Below are 15,729 nucleotides of genomic sequence, written 5' to 3'. Positions count from 1 at the left end.
GGAACAGCCGCAGTGTTCTGGGAGGGCTGTCTGGTCCTGGGCACCTGCTGCGCAGACCGAGGTTGGGGGGGAGGGGGAGAGGGGGAGGAAAGGGAAGAAAGGGAGAGTCTGAGGGCGACGGCCACAGGCAAAAGCCAGCCCCAGAAGGAGAGGGGTGGCGCCTCCATGGCTACTTTGGAGAACTTAGACCTGGTAGCCCGAGGACTGCCCCCCCCCCCCCCACCAACGCTGTGGACAGGGACGCAGGGGCAGCCAAACGCATCCCTTCCTGGGGCGCGAACCCTTGCAGGCTTGGTGACAAATGTGGAGAAAGATAAGAAGGGAAAAGCACTCGCCGCCGCCGGAAGAAGCATGATCTCGGAGGCGCGGACCCTCCCACCCTCCCACCGACAGACCCGACGGAAGGACCCACCGCAGTCACAGGCGCTGCACTTCCCCGCGCCGCCGGGAGAGGGCAGCCTTGTTCGCAGACAACCCCAGGGGAGCGTGAAACCCGCGGCTGAACACGTCTCTGAAAACCAGCTGTGACGCGGCCGGGAGGTGTAATAGCTGACGTAAGACACCTGGAGACGGGAAGCGACATGTTGCGACAGACGCTCGGAGCCGCGAGACGCGGGTGGACAACCGAAAGGGACATGCGAAGCGAGGACGGATGAAGCCGAGCGAGAAGGAAGCACCAGGGCCGCTTAGACACCTGCGTGGGCGCTCCGCGGGGGGGCCGGCGCAGGTGCGAGCCAAGGGCGGGGGGGGGGGGGGCAGGCAGGGGAGGTGGGGGGCCGGTGGGAGCCGTGGGCTGGAAGATACGGAAATAATCTTCACTGCCTGGGCCCCCAGGTGTACGTAGGGGAGAGAGAGCCTGACATCGGACTTCTCAGCCGCAAGCAAGACGCAGCGAAGCAGAAATGATAAAAAGAACAGAGTCAAGAAAACACGTTCGAAGCAAATAGTTGCTGTGCAGTCAGAAGTCCTTCAAGTATGAGCGCTATAGAAAAAGCTTTTAAAGCCCGAACTTTGGTTTCATTGAAAAGGAAAAGGAGTGACAGGACACAAATCAAATCCGCAACTCAACCCGGAGAAGGAAAACAAGGCAGCCGAAGAAAGAACAGGGAAGGGAAGTTTAAGGGTCACAGTGGAAGGGAACGGAGTAGACAGCATAACGGCCTTCGTTAATAAGATTTTTTTTTAACATTTATTTATTTTTGAGACAGAGAGAGACAGAGCATGAACGGGGGAGGGGCAGAGAGAGAGGGAGACACAGAATCGGAAGCAGGCTCCAGGCTCCGAGCCGTCAACCCAGAGCCCGATGCGGGGCTCGAACTCACGAGCTGTGAGATCGTGACCTGAGCTGAAGTCGGTCGCTTAACCGACTGAGCCACCCAGGTGCCCCCGGCCTTCGTCAATAAATTAAAACTTCGGTTCTCTGGAAAATTAAAGTAACTAGACAAGCAACTAACTTAATCGATAAAAGAGAAACAGTACAAATACACAAAATAATAAATACCAAGAACGAAGCATTGGTAACTGACCTAATAAACATTGTGGAAAGGCAGAAAATCACAGACCCAATATCTCTTAGATACGCCAATGCAAAAATCTTAAATAAATATTAATGAGCAGTATCCACCAGCACATTAAGAAAGTAATACAGTATGACAGAGTAGGTCATATCCCAGGAGTCAGTGACAGTTAAATGTCAGGGAATTGGTTAATATAGTTCCTCATATCGGGGCACCTGGGTGTCTCTGCTGAGCGGCCGACTTTGGCTCAGGTCATGATCTCCGTGGTTCGCGGGTTCGAGCCCCACATCAAGTGTGTGTTTACAGCTCAGAGCCCACTTTGGATTCTCTCTCTCTCTCTCTCTCTCTGCACCTCTCCTGCTCATTCTGTCTCTCCCAAAAATAAAATAAATATTTAAAAACTACAATTCCTCATATTAATAGATATGAAAATAAATATTATAGGAATAAATCTACAGGCTTTGAAAACACCTCTGATAAGTTAAATACCCTTTCTTGATTAAAAATACTCGAGGTGCCTAGATCCTCAGTTAAGTGTCCAACTTTCACTCAGGTCTTGATCTCAGTTTGTGAGTTCAAGCCCTGCATCAGGCTCTCTGCTGTCAGGGCAGAGCTGGAACCCACTTCGGATCCTCTCTCTCCCTCTCTCTCTCTGCCCCTCCCCCACTTGTGCGCGCATGCCCCCCCCCTCTCTCTCTCTCTCTCTCTCAAAAATAAATAAACATTAAAAACATATATATTCGGGGGCACCTGGGTGGCTCAGTCGGTTGAGCGTCTGACTCTTGATTTCAGCTCAGGTCATGATCCCAGGGTCGTGGAATCGAGCCCCACGATGGGCTCTGTGCTATGTGTGGAGCCCGGCTGAGATGGTCTCTCTCTCTCTCTCTCTCTCTCTCTCTCTCTCTGCCCCTCTCTCCCACTGGCACATACTCTCTGTCCATAAGATAAAAAAATAAATTAAATATTCAAGGAGAATATAATCTGAAGTTATCATCTTACATTATAAGAAAAATACCGGAAATGCTCCCATCATAATCTGGAATTCTATTAAAGTACTCACCCAGGCAATTGAAAATTGGACAATGACAGGCACTCGAATGGAAGGAAGTAGGGTCAGCTCCATTTGCAGACAAGATGATAGTGTACTTGGAAATCCTAGAGAATGAGTAATAAAAAGGGCAGACGTGGCAAACGATCCCAACGAACCGGGATGCAGTGAGCCTACAACCCCGCAGCCCTCAGAGCGGCTTCGCCTTCCACGTGGGCCCTGTGGTCACAAGCCTTCCCCCGGGCCAGGGGGAAGCCAGACTGCAAATGTCGTATCTAAAATATGCTGGCGAGCTGTGACAGGAGCGACAGCCGAGGGACCGAGGGACCGAGGGACCGGGAACCAGAGGTGGGAACCCCGCCAGGTGGGCTGGCGCTGTGCGTCTTCCTTCCCCGGGGCTGTTTGCCAACCCCGGGCGCCGCCAGGGGATGGGTGTGGCCCAGAGACTCGGCTTGGCAGGGGAAACCAGCGACCATCTCCCAGCCAGCTAGAAACTTGGAGAGCTGCAAACACATTCTTCTGTGCGGGCGGCTGCAGAGGTGGGGACGCAGGACACGGCGCCCTTGCAGGCACCGCCAACAGCCTCCCGGTTCTGGGAAGCACCCCCACCCCCACCCCAGGAAGGAGCCTGCTTGTGTGATCCTGTTCTGAAGAGACGGGCCAGATTTGGAAGCTGCGCGGCAGAGACTCACCAGCAGAGCAGAAGACACAGTGAGCGGGCAGAGCGGGGTCTCTTGCACTCACCCTGCCAGAAGGATCTTGGCCAGAGGCTGGGGTGGGGGGCCTGCCTGGGAAAAGGGAGAAACGGGAGGTTATGGGAGTCTTTCTCCAAGTGCAGCCCAGCCCCGACCAAGCTCCACTTGTGATGGAGTTTATGCGATTAGTACTTGGTGCTCACGGATCCGGGAAGGAGGGAGTGCGCATATATGTGGCCTCCAGCGTTCTAATCTATACAATGCCCAGCGTGAAATAAAAAGTTCTTGGATCTCCGAGAGGCAGGGGATGTTACCAATTAGAATAGCGGGAAAGCCATCCACACCCCGACAGATGGTCCACATGATGGAGTTAGCGGAAAAGGACTTTAACAAGGACAACTGTGTTCAATAAAATCGAGGAAAAGTTGAACAGAAGAGAGTTACAGACTGGGAGTTTTGACGGAGAGCAAGACTCCATAAAACAAATCAAGCGGATATTCTGTATTAGGATTCTCCGGATAGGGGCACCTGGGTGTCTCAGTGAGTTAAGTGTCTGACTCTTGATTTCAGCTCACGTCAAGATCTCACGGTTTGTGAAGTCACGTCCCGCACGGGGCTCTGCGCTGACAGTGTGAGCCTGCTTGGGATTCTCTCTCTCTCCCTCTTTCTCTGCCCCTCCCACTCTCTCTCTCTCTGTCTCTTTCTCAAAATAAATAAACTTTAAAAAAGAAGGATTCCCCAAAGAAACAGAACCAATAGAATGTTTATATATACAAAACAAGACTTATTTGAAGGAAGTGGCTTACATAGTCATGGAGGTTGGCATGTCCAGAGTCTTCAGGGTGGTCTGGCAGACTGGGGACCAGGAAGAGCCAATGTTGCAAGTTGAGTCTGAAGGCTGTTTGCTGCAGGATTGCCTCTCGCTCGGGGGAAGTTAGTCTTTTATGCGATTCAGATCTTCAACTGATTGGGAGAGGCCCACCCACGTTTCGGAGAGCAATCTGCTTTATTGGAATGTCACCAACTGAAAGGTCAATCTTATCTATGAACACCCTCCCAGAAACATCCAGAATAGTGTTGGGCTACATGTCAGGGTGCCGGAAGCCAAGCTATCCAAGGAGCCTGGCAGGGCCCGGGCGGTGGACGGATCGGGGCTGCATGGCGGCCCGCCAGAAGGGAAGCTTCTTGTCCTCCTGCTTTTATGTAATTTGGCCTTAGCGTTGGTCGGGGCAGCCCCCCCACCAATGAAAGCGCCTGGGGATTTGTCGGTTGGGATTGCCCACGACAGGCCCCCCGGGAGAAGAACCACTGGGGAAAGACATAAGATTCCGCAGGGAAGTCATGCGGCCCTGCATCCAGCCCTTGCCACCCCCTAGGAAGACTCCTCTACCCAAAGGAAGGATGGGCCCATATATTTCCCAGCCGAGGAGGGGGACGAATGGGTTCGAAATCCCCACTCCGGCAACAAAGGAATGTACCTATGGATACAAGTTGCTCCAACCCCTAGGCCCGCTGGGCCCCCAGGAGGCATTCCAGATGATAACCGGACCTGGGGGGTTAAGGTACAGAATGGCTCATTAGTTCCCAGGTAAACATTGTGTCTCTGGGAGCGCATAAGGCGGCGTGGGTTTCCAGGGCCCTCCTGGCTCCCTCCGGGCACCCAGACCAAAGCGAACGCTTTTGTTCCTTTTGCCGCAAATGGTTCAAAGGAACCATTAAGAAGTCACGTCCCTGTAAAAGTTCCACTTGCGGTGTTGACAGCTGGATGACCTTGAAAGGGCAGGAGGGAAATTTACAAGAAAATAACTATGTTGTTCCTTAATGGGTGATTACACAAAGGAACATTTTTAGAATTAGGTAATGCCGAGAAACATAGATAACACACGCCACAAGAAAATTGCTAACAAATATGATGCCACGCTTGCCACAATAAAGCAGCCAGTCGAACCCACTGCCGTTGTCCGTGTCCATTTGTTATTTTCACCGACGCCGTTCATCCTTTGGGAACCCCCGGACCTTCTGGGGCGGGACCTCGGCATCAGGGTACTGTGGCCCAGCAAAAGTGACACATAAAACTAACCAGTATATTCTGGAGTTGAAAAATAAAGCATCTGATGTTAAGAACTCATTTGGGTGAATTCAAGAGCAGAAGACAGTAGGAAAGTAGGGAGGGGCAGGACAACACTCATAGCCCAAGTGATGCTTGGCGAGAACAAAGCAGTAGAAAGAACAGGTCAGAGCTGAGGGTCCATGAGGCACAGCCAAATGGTCCACCTTCACAAGACTGGAGTAGCGGGAGGAAGGGTGATGGACAGCAGGTAAAGAGACACATGAAAAGACAAGTTTTCACAACTGATGAAGGATAACGCACGGATTCATCAATCCCAGAAAACCCCAAGCAGAGTAAGTGGGAACAATATCACTGCAGCTCGTCTGACACGCTCGTCAAGCCGACGGCACTGCTGTTGTTCACAAGGAAAGAGAAACACTATCGACAGTGTAAAGCCGACTCCTTACAACGAGTGTGAAAACCGGAAGAAAATGGAACTGCATCTTTAAAGTGATGAATGACAAAATCTGGTGACCCTGACTTCTTTTTTCTTTCCTTAATGTTTATTTATTTTGAAAGAGAGAGAGAGAGAGGCACAGAGAGAGGGAGACACCGAATTCGAAGCAGGCTCCAGGCTCTGAGCTGTCATCACAGAGCCCGATGCGGGGCTCGAACTCGTGAGACCTGTGATATCATGACCTGAACCGAAGTCGGGAGCTTAACCGAGTGAGTCACCCACACGCCCCTGGCGCCCCTGACCTCTGGACAAGTAAAGATAGTATTGAGATACAGAAAACAAAAGGGTTTCATACACAAGGTGACACATTCATTGCCAGTGGACTCAGACTACAAAGAATAAGGAAGGAAGTTCTTCAAGATAAATAAAATGCCCACACGTGGGAAGAGGAAGCTTTAGGAAGGTCAGAGAAGCAGAACTGATGGCTATTTGGACAAATAGAAAAGAGTATTTCTGGTGTGAAACAGCGACGACGGCAACAATGGCCGAGTTTATAACATGTCTGCGGGATAAGATGGTGGAAGCATATGGAATGGTGTAGACAGAGTGGTCTGGTGCACGTCCTGAACTCCTCGGGTGGGGTGGCCGCGCTAAGTCAAGGTCGGTCACGGCAGGGCAGGGATGTGTACTGTCACCTCCAAGGTAACCCCTGAAGAATCATAAGAAATTTGTCTCTAGAAGAGAAAATGAAACATGGAAAACATTTCTTAAGCCCAAAAGAATGCAGGAAACAGAAAAGAAACACTTGGGAAAAAGAAAAGAGTATAGTTCTCACACCAAGTGCGAGCACGCTGACCACCCTCATGTACAGGCGAAAACGTTCAGACAGACCAGATAGAAAAGAATAAACTGGTTACAACTCTCATTTTATTTTACTTGGTATTTTATTTATTTATTTATTTATTTATTTATTTATTTATTTAAAAAGATTTTATTTTTAAGTATCAAGAGTCACATGCTCCACAGGCTGAACCAGCCAGGTGCCCCAATAACTCTCATTTAAAAAAAATTTTTTTTCAACGTTTTTTATTTATTTTTGGGACAGAGAGAAACAGAGCATGAACGGGGGAGGGGCAGAGAGAGAGGGAGACACAGAATCGGAAACAGGCTCCAGGCTCCGAGCCATCAGCCCAGAGCCCGACGCGGGGCTCGAACTCACGGACCGCGAGATCGTGACCTGGCTGAAGTCGGACGCTTAACCGACTGCGCCACCCAGGCGCCCCTAACTCTCATTTTAAAAATATGGAGGGGTGCCTGGGTGGCTCAGTCGGATAAGCAGCCGACTTCGGCTCAGGTCATGATCTCGCGGTCCGTGAGTTCGAGCCCCTCGTCGGGCTCTGTGCTGACAGCTCAGAGCCTGGAGCCTGTTTCAGATTCTGTGTCTCCCTCTCTCTGACGCTCCCCCGTTCATGCTCTGTCTCTCTCTGTCTCAAAAATAAATAAATGTTAAAAAAAATAAAAAAATAAATAAAAAATAAAAATAAAAATATGGATATGGGGGGGGGGGCGGATGGCACCTGGGTGGCTCAGTGGGTTCAGCACCCAACTTTGGCTCAGGTCATGATCTTGTGGTTCGAGCCCCACATCGGGCTCTGTGCTGAAAGACTCGGAGCCTGGAGCCTGCTTCGGATTCTGTGCCTCCCTCTCTCTCTGCTCCTCCCCTGCTCACGCTCTCTCTTTCTCAAAAATAAATAAACGTTAAAAAAAAAACCCTAAAAAATAAGGATACAGAACAGCAGAAAGACAAAGAATGCACACGGATGCGCCACGATGAGAGTCACCCAGGAGATTTGCTGCCGTGCCAATGCCACAGAAAGTACACCGGCAGCCGAGCATTGTGACTGACATGAAAGAGAGACTTCATAGTGATAAAGCGTCAACACAGCACAGAGACACATCAGTCCCACGTGTGCACACGTCTAATACCAGCTTCAGGATGTTTAAGGAAAAGACAGCAGGTTGAAAGTTGAGGCAAGTCCGCAATCACGTTTAGATATTTTATATAAAATTTTAAATAAGTAATAGAACAAGTGGACAAAACCCAATTAGAATACATGAATCTGTAAAAAAAAAAAATGTGGAAAATTAACAGACCTATGTAGAACATGATACCAAGCATCAGCAACCACATTTCTTTGGATTTTTACTTAAAAACTGACCAAAAATGTCATGTGCTCAACCATGTCATTAATCTAGAAAAATAAGTGAAAATTATTAAAAGTATATAAAAATAAATAAAACGTATTGGGAAGGAAGAAATGCAAACCAGAATGGCTAATGTTGCAGGCACTGAAGATTCCCGGTGTTGTTGAGAACGAGGGACAACTGGGGCTCACGCTTCGCTGGTACAATGACGGTGCTTTGAGACACGTTTGGCGTCACCCATTAAAGTTAGAGACACACATACCCTGGAACCCATAGTTCCACTCCCAGGTGTGTGCCAAAGAGAAGTAAGTCCAGTGAGATAAATGCCCAGGACGTTCGGAGCTGTATTTTCCAAGAGACTCAGACCTGTGAACAACCTGAATGTCCACTGACAACAGAACAGGTGAATAAGTGTCATCATAGTCACAAAATAGAACACTACATGGTCTTGAAAAGCATTATTTACTGCTACACTCATCAGCACAATAACCTCACAAACATAATGCTGAATTTAAAAAGCCAGGACAGGCAAAATTCGTGTGCTTGCAATTGCAGATCCCGTGGTAGGTGGGTGGGTTTCTTCAAGGCCAGCACAGTGGGGCAGACTGGGAAGGGCTCACCTGATTACATCAGGCCCACCAAGGCTGTCTCCTTTGGGATTATCATAGTTGACCCATCTGGACCTTTCATGCATCTGTCCAGTCCCTTCACTTTTCCTGTGTTTCCTGTGGAAACAAGTTCCCGGTTTCACACTCACACGGAGGGGCTTGCACGGAGTCACAGGTGTGAGCACAGAGGCCATCTTAGAATTCTACCCACCGGATTTCATCTCTAATGACTGGGGGAAGGATGGAATTTGTAATGGGACAACCAGGCAGGTGTTTGGTGTAAGAAATAAGCCCACGGACCCAATCAAAGGAGGGACACGGAGATTCGGAGCACAGTGAAGGGAAGCTTTAATGAACGTTCTTGCAGGAGCGGTGTCTGATGGACAGGCACACTCAGGGCAGTTACAGCAGACAATTTATCTCCTAGCGGGCAAGCCCCTCCCCTGGTTCCTCATTGGCTGAGCACTACAGAGGTAAGTCGCTTCCCTGATTCCTCATTGGCTGGGTACTGCAGAGGTTACAGCCTGTCCCGAAACCCGCCTATGCCCATGGAAGTAAGCAGTAGTCTGATTGGAACAAATGTACCTTGCCTGAGATGACCGGAGACTTTCAGTCCCTCCTCCTGTTACTCTACGGCAAAAGCTCATCGCCAAGTCCGGGAAGCTAAACCGTGAAACTAAGCCCGCTAAACCGAGAGGGGAGGAAGAACCAGGAAGTGAAGTGTCTAAAGGTTTGGGACTCCATTGTGTGGGGGGGCGGGGGGAGGTTGTACATATTTCCAGCCGGTTGTAAACCTCCTGTTAACTGGACAGCCCAGCTTTTATTATCTCTGAAAACGAATCATCTCCCTTACGCCTCACATTTGCGAAATGGCAGAATTAGATCTATCGCGTCGTAGGAGTAAACTCCAAGTGGGTCCTAGATGTAAATGTGAAATCGTGTGTGGACGCAGGCCTGGGATGAAGGAAGGAACTTCTCATGAGTCAAAATCCACCCACAGAGCACATCGATGAAACCGGTGGCCTTAAAATAAAAATAAAATCTTTTGAAAGCCAAAATTGTCCGTAAACAAAATCGGAAGCCACCGACAGACACGCTGAGAGACCGAATCTGCCCCATGCCGACCGCGGAAGGGCCAACACTCAGAAGCGCCCCGAGAGCCTTTAAAATGGATGAGCCGAGTGTGGAGTGGGGGCTCCCGGGCCTGCTCCCCCACAGACACACGCAAGAAACTGGCAAAACACCGTCAGAGCCAACTTTCTTGGAGTCTGAAAGACAGCCGAAGGTTTCGGGCAAGCAAGCACAAGCTTAATTAAGAAAGAGGCGTCTGGTGGGGGAGCGCTGCGTGCTCTCTCCTCCCTGCCCGCCCCCGGCCCCCCAGGAGTCTGAGGAGTCTGTCTTGAGGAGGCACCTCACTTCCTGTGCTTGCTGTGGGCTCCTGGTGCCAGGAGGCCCGGAGCCCAGATTGTTCTCAAAGAACTATGGTTGTCTGTTTTCATCCACCGACTGGCTCCCCCCAAAAGCACGAAGGGGTTGCCTTTATTTTGGCTAACTCAGGACCCTTTGGGCAAAGCAAGGAAGGGCCTGGGTCTCCAGGGGGTCCTGCGGGCTCGTACTCAGGGCGTGAGCACCCCTCCTGTCACCAGGGGCAAAGGGCCCACCGCTTGGGGTGCAGCAGCCCAAGTCTCTCGGTTTGAGCGAACAGTTTATTACTTGCAGAAAGCAAGGAGACGGGGAGATAGTTCTCCACGCAGGGTCTCCTTCTGGGGCTGGTGCAGGAAGCTTTGGTTCCATGGCTGGGGGCGGGGGCAGGGGGTTCCGTACAAGTAACTTACACCCAGGCCGTTCCCTGGGTCCTTGTTCAAAACCATGGTGGAAAACCTCACCCACAGGAAATGTTGATACTATAGCGAGCAGAGGGCACCTGCCGTCCCCTGTCCCAGGACTCTCTCTGTGGCACAACAGGGTAACTTCCTTCCGCAAAGCGGGTGAGACCGTACGGCTGCCCTCAAGGTGGGGCTTCAGTCTGTGCAATGTAATCACAGACATCGGCCACCCCCACCGCCTTTAGGTCTCAGGTCCTGCCTGCTGTCAAAGGGAAGGGGCCACAAGAGGGTGCGAGCAGCAGGGGGCAGGACCCTGGCGCCTCAGAGTCCCGCTGTCGGCCCCGGGGCACTGTTACTTACTGGGTAGGAATGGAGGGCAGCCTGAGTCCAGGCCAGGCTGACAACACTGGGCCAAGCTCAGACCTCTGCTTCCAGAACCCCAGAGGGCGAGGCCCTGGGTCAGCTACTTGCAGTGTGGCCCCCCCTGGAACCCAGGCCGGCTGGGGAAGGCCGGCACCCCTACCTGCCATGTCACTGTCTTTGCGGGGCCCAGCTCTGCTCTACTCCTCCAGAGACCCTTCGAGGAGGGGTCAGTTTATCTTCTGCTTGGGGAGGGGATGAAAGGCTGCCAGGCTGAGTCCCTCCCCCACGGTGAGAGTTCAGCAAAGCCACCGACTCAGCCAAACTCCCGGCAGGAAACAGATGCTGCATCCAGATCAGAAGAAAAGGAAGAGACTGGCCTAAGGTGCTGGGGCGGGGCAGGACCTAGCGAAGCCACGTGGTGTCCCCTCCAGGGCTGGCTGCAGGGATGTCCACTGTCTACTGCCCAGGCTGGAAAGCCGGCAGAGGGAGGGGATGGGGGAGCTGCTCAGGAGAGGTGACAGGAGCGTCCCAGGAAAGCCTGCAGGAGGGAGCCCATGGGGTCAACACCCAACGTCAATCTTCTCTTGGTCTCTGTTGGGCTCCCGATGGTCACCCCCAACCTTATAGCCCCTCGTGGCTGTGGAGGACGAGTGGGCCGAGGTCAGGTGGTATCGGCTGTCGCCCACATCCTGCCCTCCTCCCTACCCCCTGCCTGCCGCCACCCCCAGCCCATCTCCTCTCTGCGCCTTCCCCGCCCCTCCACATCCCGAATCTGTTTCTTAGGCCTTTTCCTTAGAGGCTCCGATGTTTCCACTGCACCTTCTCACACCGAGGGCAGATAAAGGGACTCCAGAAAAACCGAACCAGGAGATACTCTGGGACCCCAAGAGAGGAGAGAGCGTCCTCGCATGTCACAGAGTGCCTCCCTGGGGACGTTAGGCACGCTCTTTCCATGTGAGACATCTCCACAGGCTGGAGCACAGCACAGTGGCCCCCGCACGGCTGGCCTGCTGGCATGGCCCCTCAGGCCACCCGTCCTGGGTGGGCTGCGGGGGGACTGGCTGGGGCAGTCAGGTCTCAGCAGGCCTGAGCGCTGGCCACAGCTGCCCTGTCATTCCCGGGTCTTGTTTTGTCCCCATCTGCAGCTCTGTTCTCCCCGCTTATCAGGAGATGTCCTCGGTCCCACCTGGGCCCACCGGCCAGCAGGCTGGGGGACCTCGAAAATCAACCATAAGAGAGCAGAGCGGGTCTAGTGCAGGCAGATGCCAAGGACGGGGTGCGGGGGAGGAGGTGCAGTGCCCCGCCGGCCTGGACCACCCGCACCCCTGGAGGAGCACAGTGGGAGGAAGCCAGAGGACAGGCAGGATCCCCTCCACCTCCCAGGCCAGCAGGTGCAGACCCAGCAGCCAGGGAGGGGCAGCCCAGGGGGCAGGGGCCAGGCACACCCATGCACTCCCCAGAGAGCCCCCCTCTGTGGGTAGATGCAGGAAATCCAGGGTCAGAAGACAAAGCTGAATTTGGCTACCCAGAAACAGGGTGGGGAGGGGCATGCCCAGGCACCTGGGCGCTGAGATTGGGGAGCCTGGGCTCCTGGCCAGAGCGGTGCCTGGCCCGACAGCCCTCGCAGGGCTCCTCGCTGCAGCCTGGACAGATGCCAGGGCCCAGGAGAGTCTGGGGCAGGGCCACCCAGCAAGGTTCCTTTCCCCAGCCCCGCCCCTCCCCACCCTACCTACCTTCCCCCAGCCTGCAGGAAATAGAAACTCAAAGCCCCAGGCTCCTCCTCCCATCCCCTCTGCGCCTCATCCAGCCCCACCCTGCCTCCCTCTGCTCCCACACTCAGCCTGCCCCCCACCAGCCTCCCATCTCCCCAGGCAGGGGCAGCAGGAACGAGGGGGGCCACCATTCTCTGACCCCAGCCCTACAGGGACTTGGTCCTTCGACCCAGAGCAGAAGGAGTGCTGGGCCTGAGGGCTGTCCACTCAGGAGGGCAAGTGGCTCCAATACCCAGCCTCAGTCCCCACTTCTGGAAACGGTATGACCATGGTGATCTGTGAGTGCAAGTGCAGGCAGGGTGATTCAGATTAATGTCACCTGCAGAACAGTAGGTGCCAGAGAGGGAAGCTTAAGTTACTTTTACCAGGAACACAGATAGGGAGCACAGATAGCCCACCACTGCCTCTGCCTGGTGCTCTGATAAGAGAAAAACCTCTCTAAAGGCCTGAGATATAAGGGATGCCACTTTACACAAAAACAGACACATAGACCAATGGAACAGAATAGAGAACCCAGAAATGGACCCACAAACATATGGCCAACTAATCTTTGACAAAGCAGGAAAGATTACATCCAATGGAATAAAGACAGTCTCTTCAGCAAGTGGTGCTTGAAAACTGGACAGTGACGCGCAGAATGAACCTGGACCACTTCCTTACACCAGACACAAAAATAAACTCAACATGGATGAAAGACCTCAATGTAAGACAGGAAGCCATCAAAATCCTTGAGGAGAAAGCAGGCAAAAACCTCTTTGATCTTGGCCGCAGCAACTTCTTACTCAACACGCCTCCGGAGGCAAGGGAAACAAAAGCAGAAATGAACTACTGGGACCTCTTCAAAATAAAAACCTTCTGCACAGCGAAGAAAACAATCAGCAAAACTAAAAGTCAACCGACAGAATGGGAGAAGATATTTGCAAACGACATATCAGATAAAGGGTTAGTAGCCAAAATCTATAAAGAACTTCTCAAACTCAACACCCGAAAAACAAATGATCCAGTGAAGAAATGGGCAGAAGACATGAATAGACACTTCTCCAAAGAAGACATCCAGATGGCCAACAGGCACATGAAAAAAATGCTCAACGTCACTCATCATCAGGGAAATACAAAGCAAAACCACACTGAGATACCACCTCACACCTGTCAGAATGGCTAACGTTAACAACTCAGGCAACAACAGATGTTGGCGAGGATGCGGAGAAAGAGGAACCCTTGTGCGCTGCTGGTGGGAACGCAAACTGGTGCAGCCACTCTGGAAACCAGTGTTAAAAATAGAACTATTCTACAACTCAGCAATTGCACTATTAGGTATCTATCCAAGGGATACAGGTATGCTGTTTCGAAGGGGGCAAATGCACCCCAATGTTTACAGCAGCGCTATAACCAAAATACCTAATAACGAATACCAAAAGTATGGAAAGAGCCCAAATGTCCGTTAACCGATGAATGGATAAAGAAGATGTGGTTTATATATATAATGGAATACTACTTGGCCACGAACAAGAATGAAATCCTGCCATTTGCGACAGTGTGGATGGAACTGGAAGGCATTATGTTGAGTGAAATAAGTCAGGCAGAGAAAGACAGATAAATGTTTTCACTCATATGTGGATCCTGAGAAACTTAACAGAAGACCATGGGGGAGGGGAAGGGCAAAAAGTTTCAAACAGAGAGGGAGGGAGGCAAACCATAAGAAACTCTTGAGAGCAAACTGACGGTTGAAGCGGGGGGCGGGTGGGCAGGGAAAGTGGGTGATGGGCATCGAGGAGGGCGCTTGTTGGGATGAGCACTGGGCGTCGTATGGAAGCGATGAATCAAGGGCCTCTACTCCCGAAGCCGAGAGCCCACTGTGCGTTAGCCAACTTGACAATGAACTCTATCTCAAGAAAATAATAGGGGGACGCCACTTTAGATTTCTTTCTAAATCAGTGTGACCGTGCGTGAACTTTGTTTAAACCAAAAGCCAGGTTTGTGGCACCTACGCTGTGAATGAGTAGTCTACAGGAAAACCGTCTTGTCCCTAACGTGTGCGCCAATCCCACACTCCCACACTGTGCTCCTTGACACGGAACTTGTGCTTCCTGCCCAGATGCTAATGCATCATGTTGAGCTCCTACAAGACGTAAAAACGAGCGTAACCCTGTAACAACCATTCATTCTCCGGGGCGCTTTCTTCCCTGTGAACAGCATGCTCCTGGACCAGCTCTCCTAACTTGGGCTGGAATAACACTGTCAGAGATTCCAAAAGGTTGGTTCAGTTTGTGTCCAGAGGCTCCCAGTGTTTTCCAGGTCAAGTATGATTTCCTGGCCCTGGCTTTGGAAGCCCGTAGTCCTCACTGCCTGCCAGAGCCGATACCCTCCCAAGGTGGCCCATCCACCTCAGCCACCGCCTGGCCTCCCCTCCCCCCTCCCCGACCTGGCAGTGCCCCCCCCACCCCCACCCCAGGAAGGGGCTCAATCACCAAGGCTAGTGAAAGGCCCCAAGCTGAGCTTGAAATGGGGGGCAGGGCTCAGAAAAGTAACCCTCACAGTCTCCTCCCGAGGCTGGCCCAGCTGGTGGAGCCTGCGCCTCTAGACATCAAGGTCATGAGTTTGAGCCCCACATTGGGTATAGAGGTTACGTGAAAATAAAAATGTTAAAAAGCCAAAGTGAACCTCAGAGGGAACGGAGCCTCAGGGTGTCTCCTCCTAAGACACAGACACGTTGTGTGCACACAGGTCCCGCCCTACTGAGCAGGGCGCGCACACATCCCACCGGTAGGGGGAAGGACCTCTGGCTTAATTTAGTGGCTACAGGCTATAGAACATTCCATTGTTTGCGCAAAAACAATCAGAATTTCCTCAGCAAGGGCCCAGTCTTTCTTCACCGAGTTTATCGGTTGTTCACAAGGAAATCCTGTGGGTATTGCCCTCAGAGCCCTAGAGATAGACCTCTGTTCCAGCTGGCGGCCCCCTCAGACACTGGCCTGCACTCCCCCCCCCCCCCCACCCCCGCTGCTGTTTCTGGAACTTTCTATGCACTAACCACTCGCTCCCTTTTCCGTCTTTGCTCAAAAATCCCTTTCTCCACCTTGAAGTTGCGACCTTTGAAGTTGCAAAATTACATGTAAAATTGCACACAAACCCCTCCCTCCCCCCCACGCTCCAGAGCACCTCCGGGGCTGGGCACAGGGAGTTACCTG

This window comes from Prionailurus viverrinus, chromosome F2, assembly GCF_022837055.1.
Source record: "Prionailurus viverrinus isolate Anna chromosome F2, UM_Priviv_1.0, whole genome shotgun sequence".
NCBI classification, from domain to species: domain Eukaryota; kingdom Metazoa; phylum Chordata; class Mammalia; order Carnivora; family Felidae; genus Prionailurus; species Prionailurus viverrinus.
The sequence above is the reverse complement of the archived record's forward strand: the minus strand, read 5'-3'. Positions refer to the sequence as shown.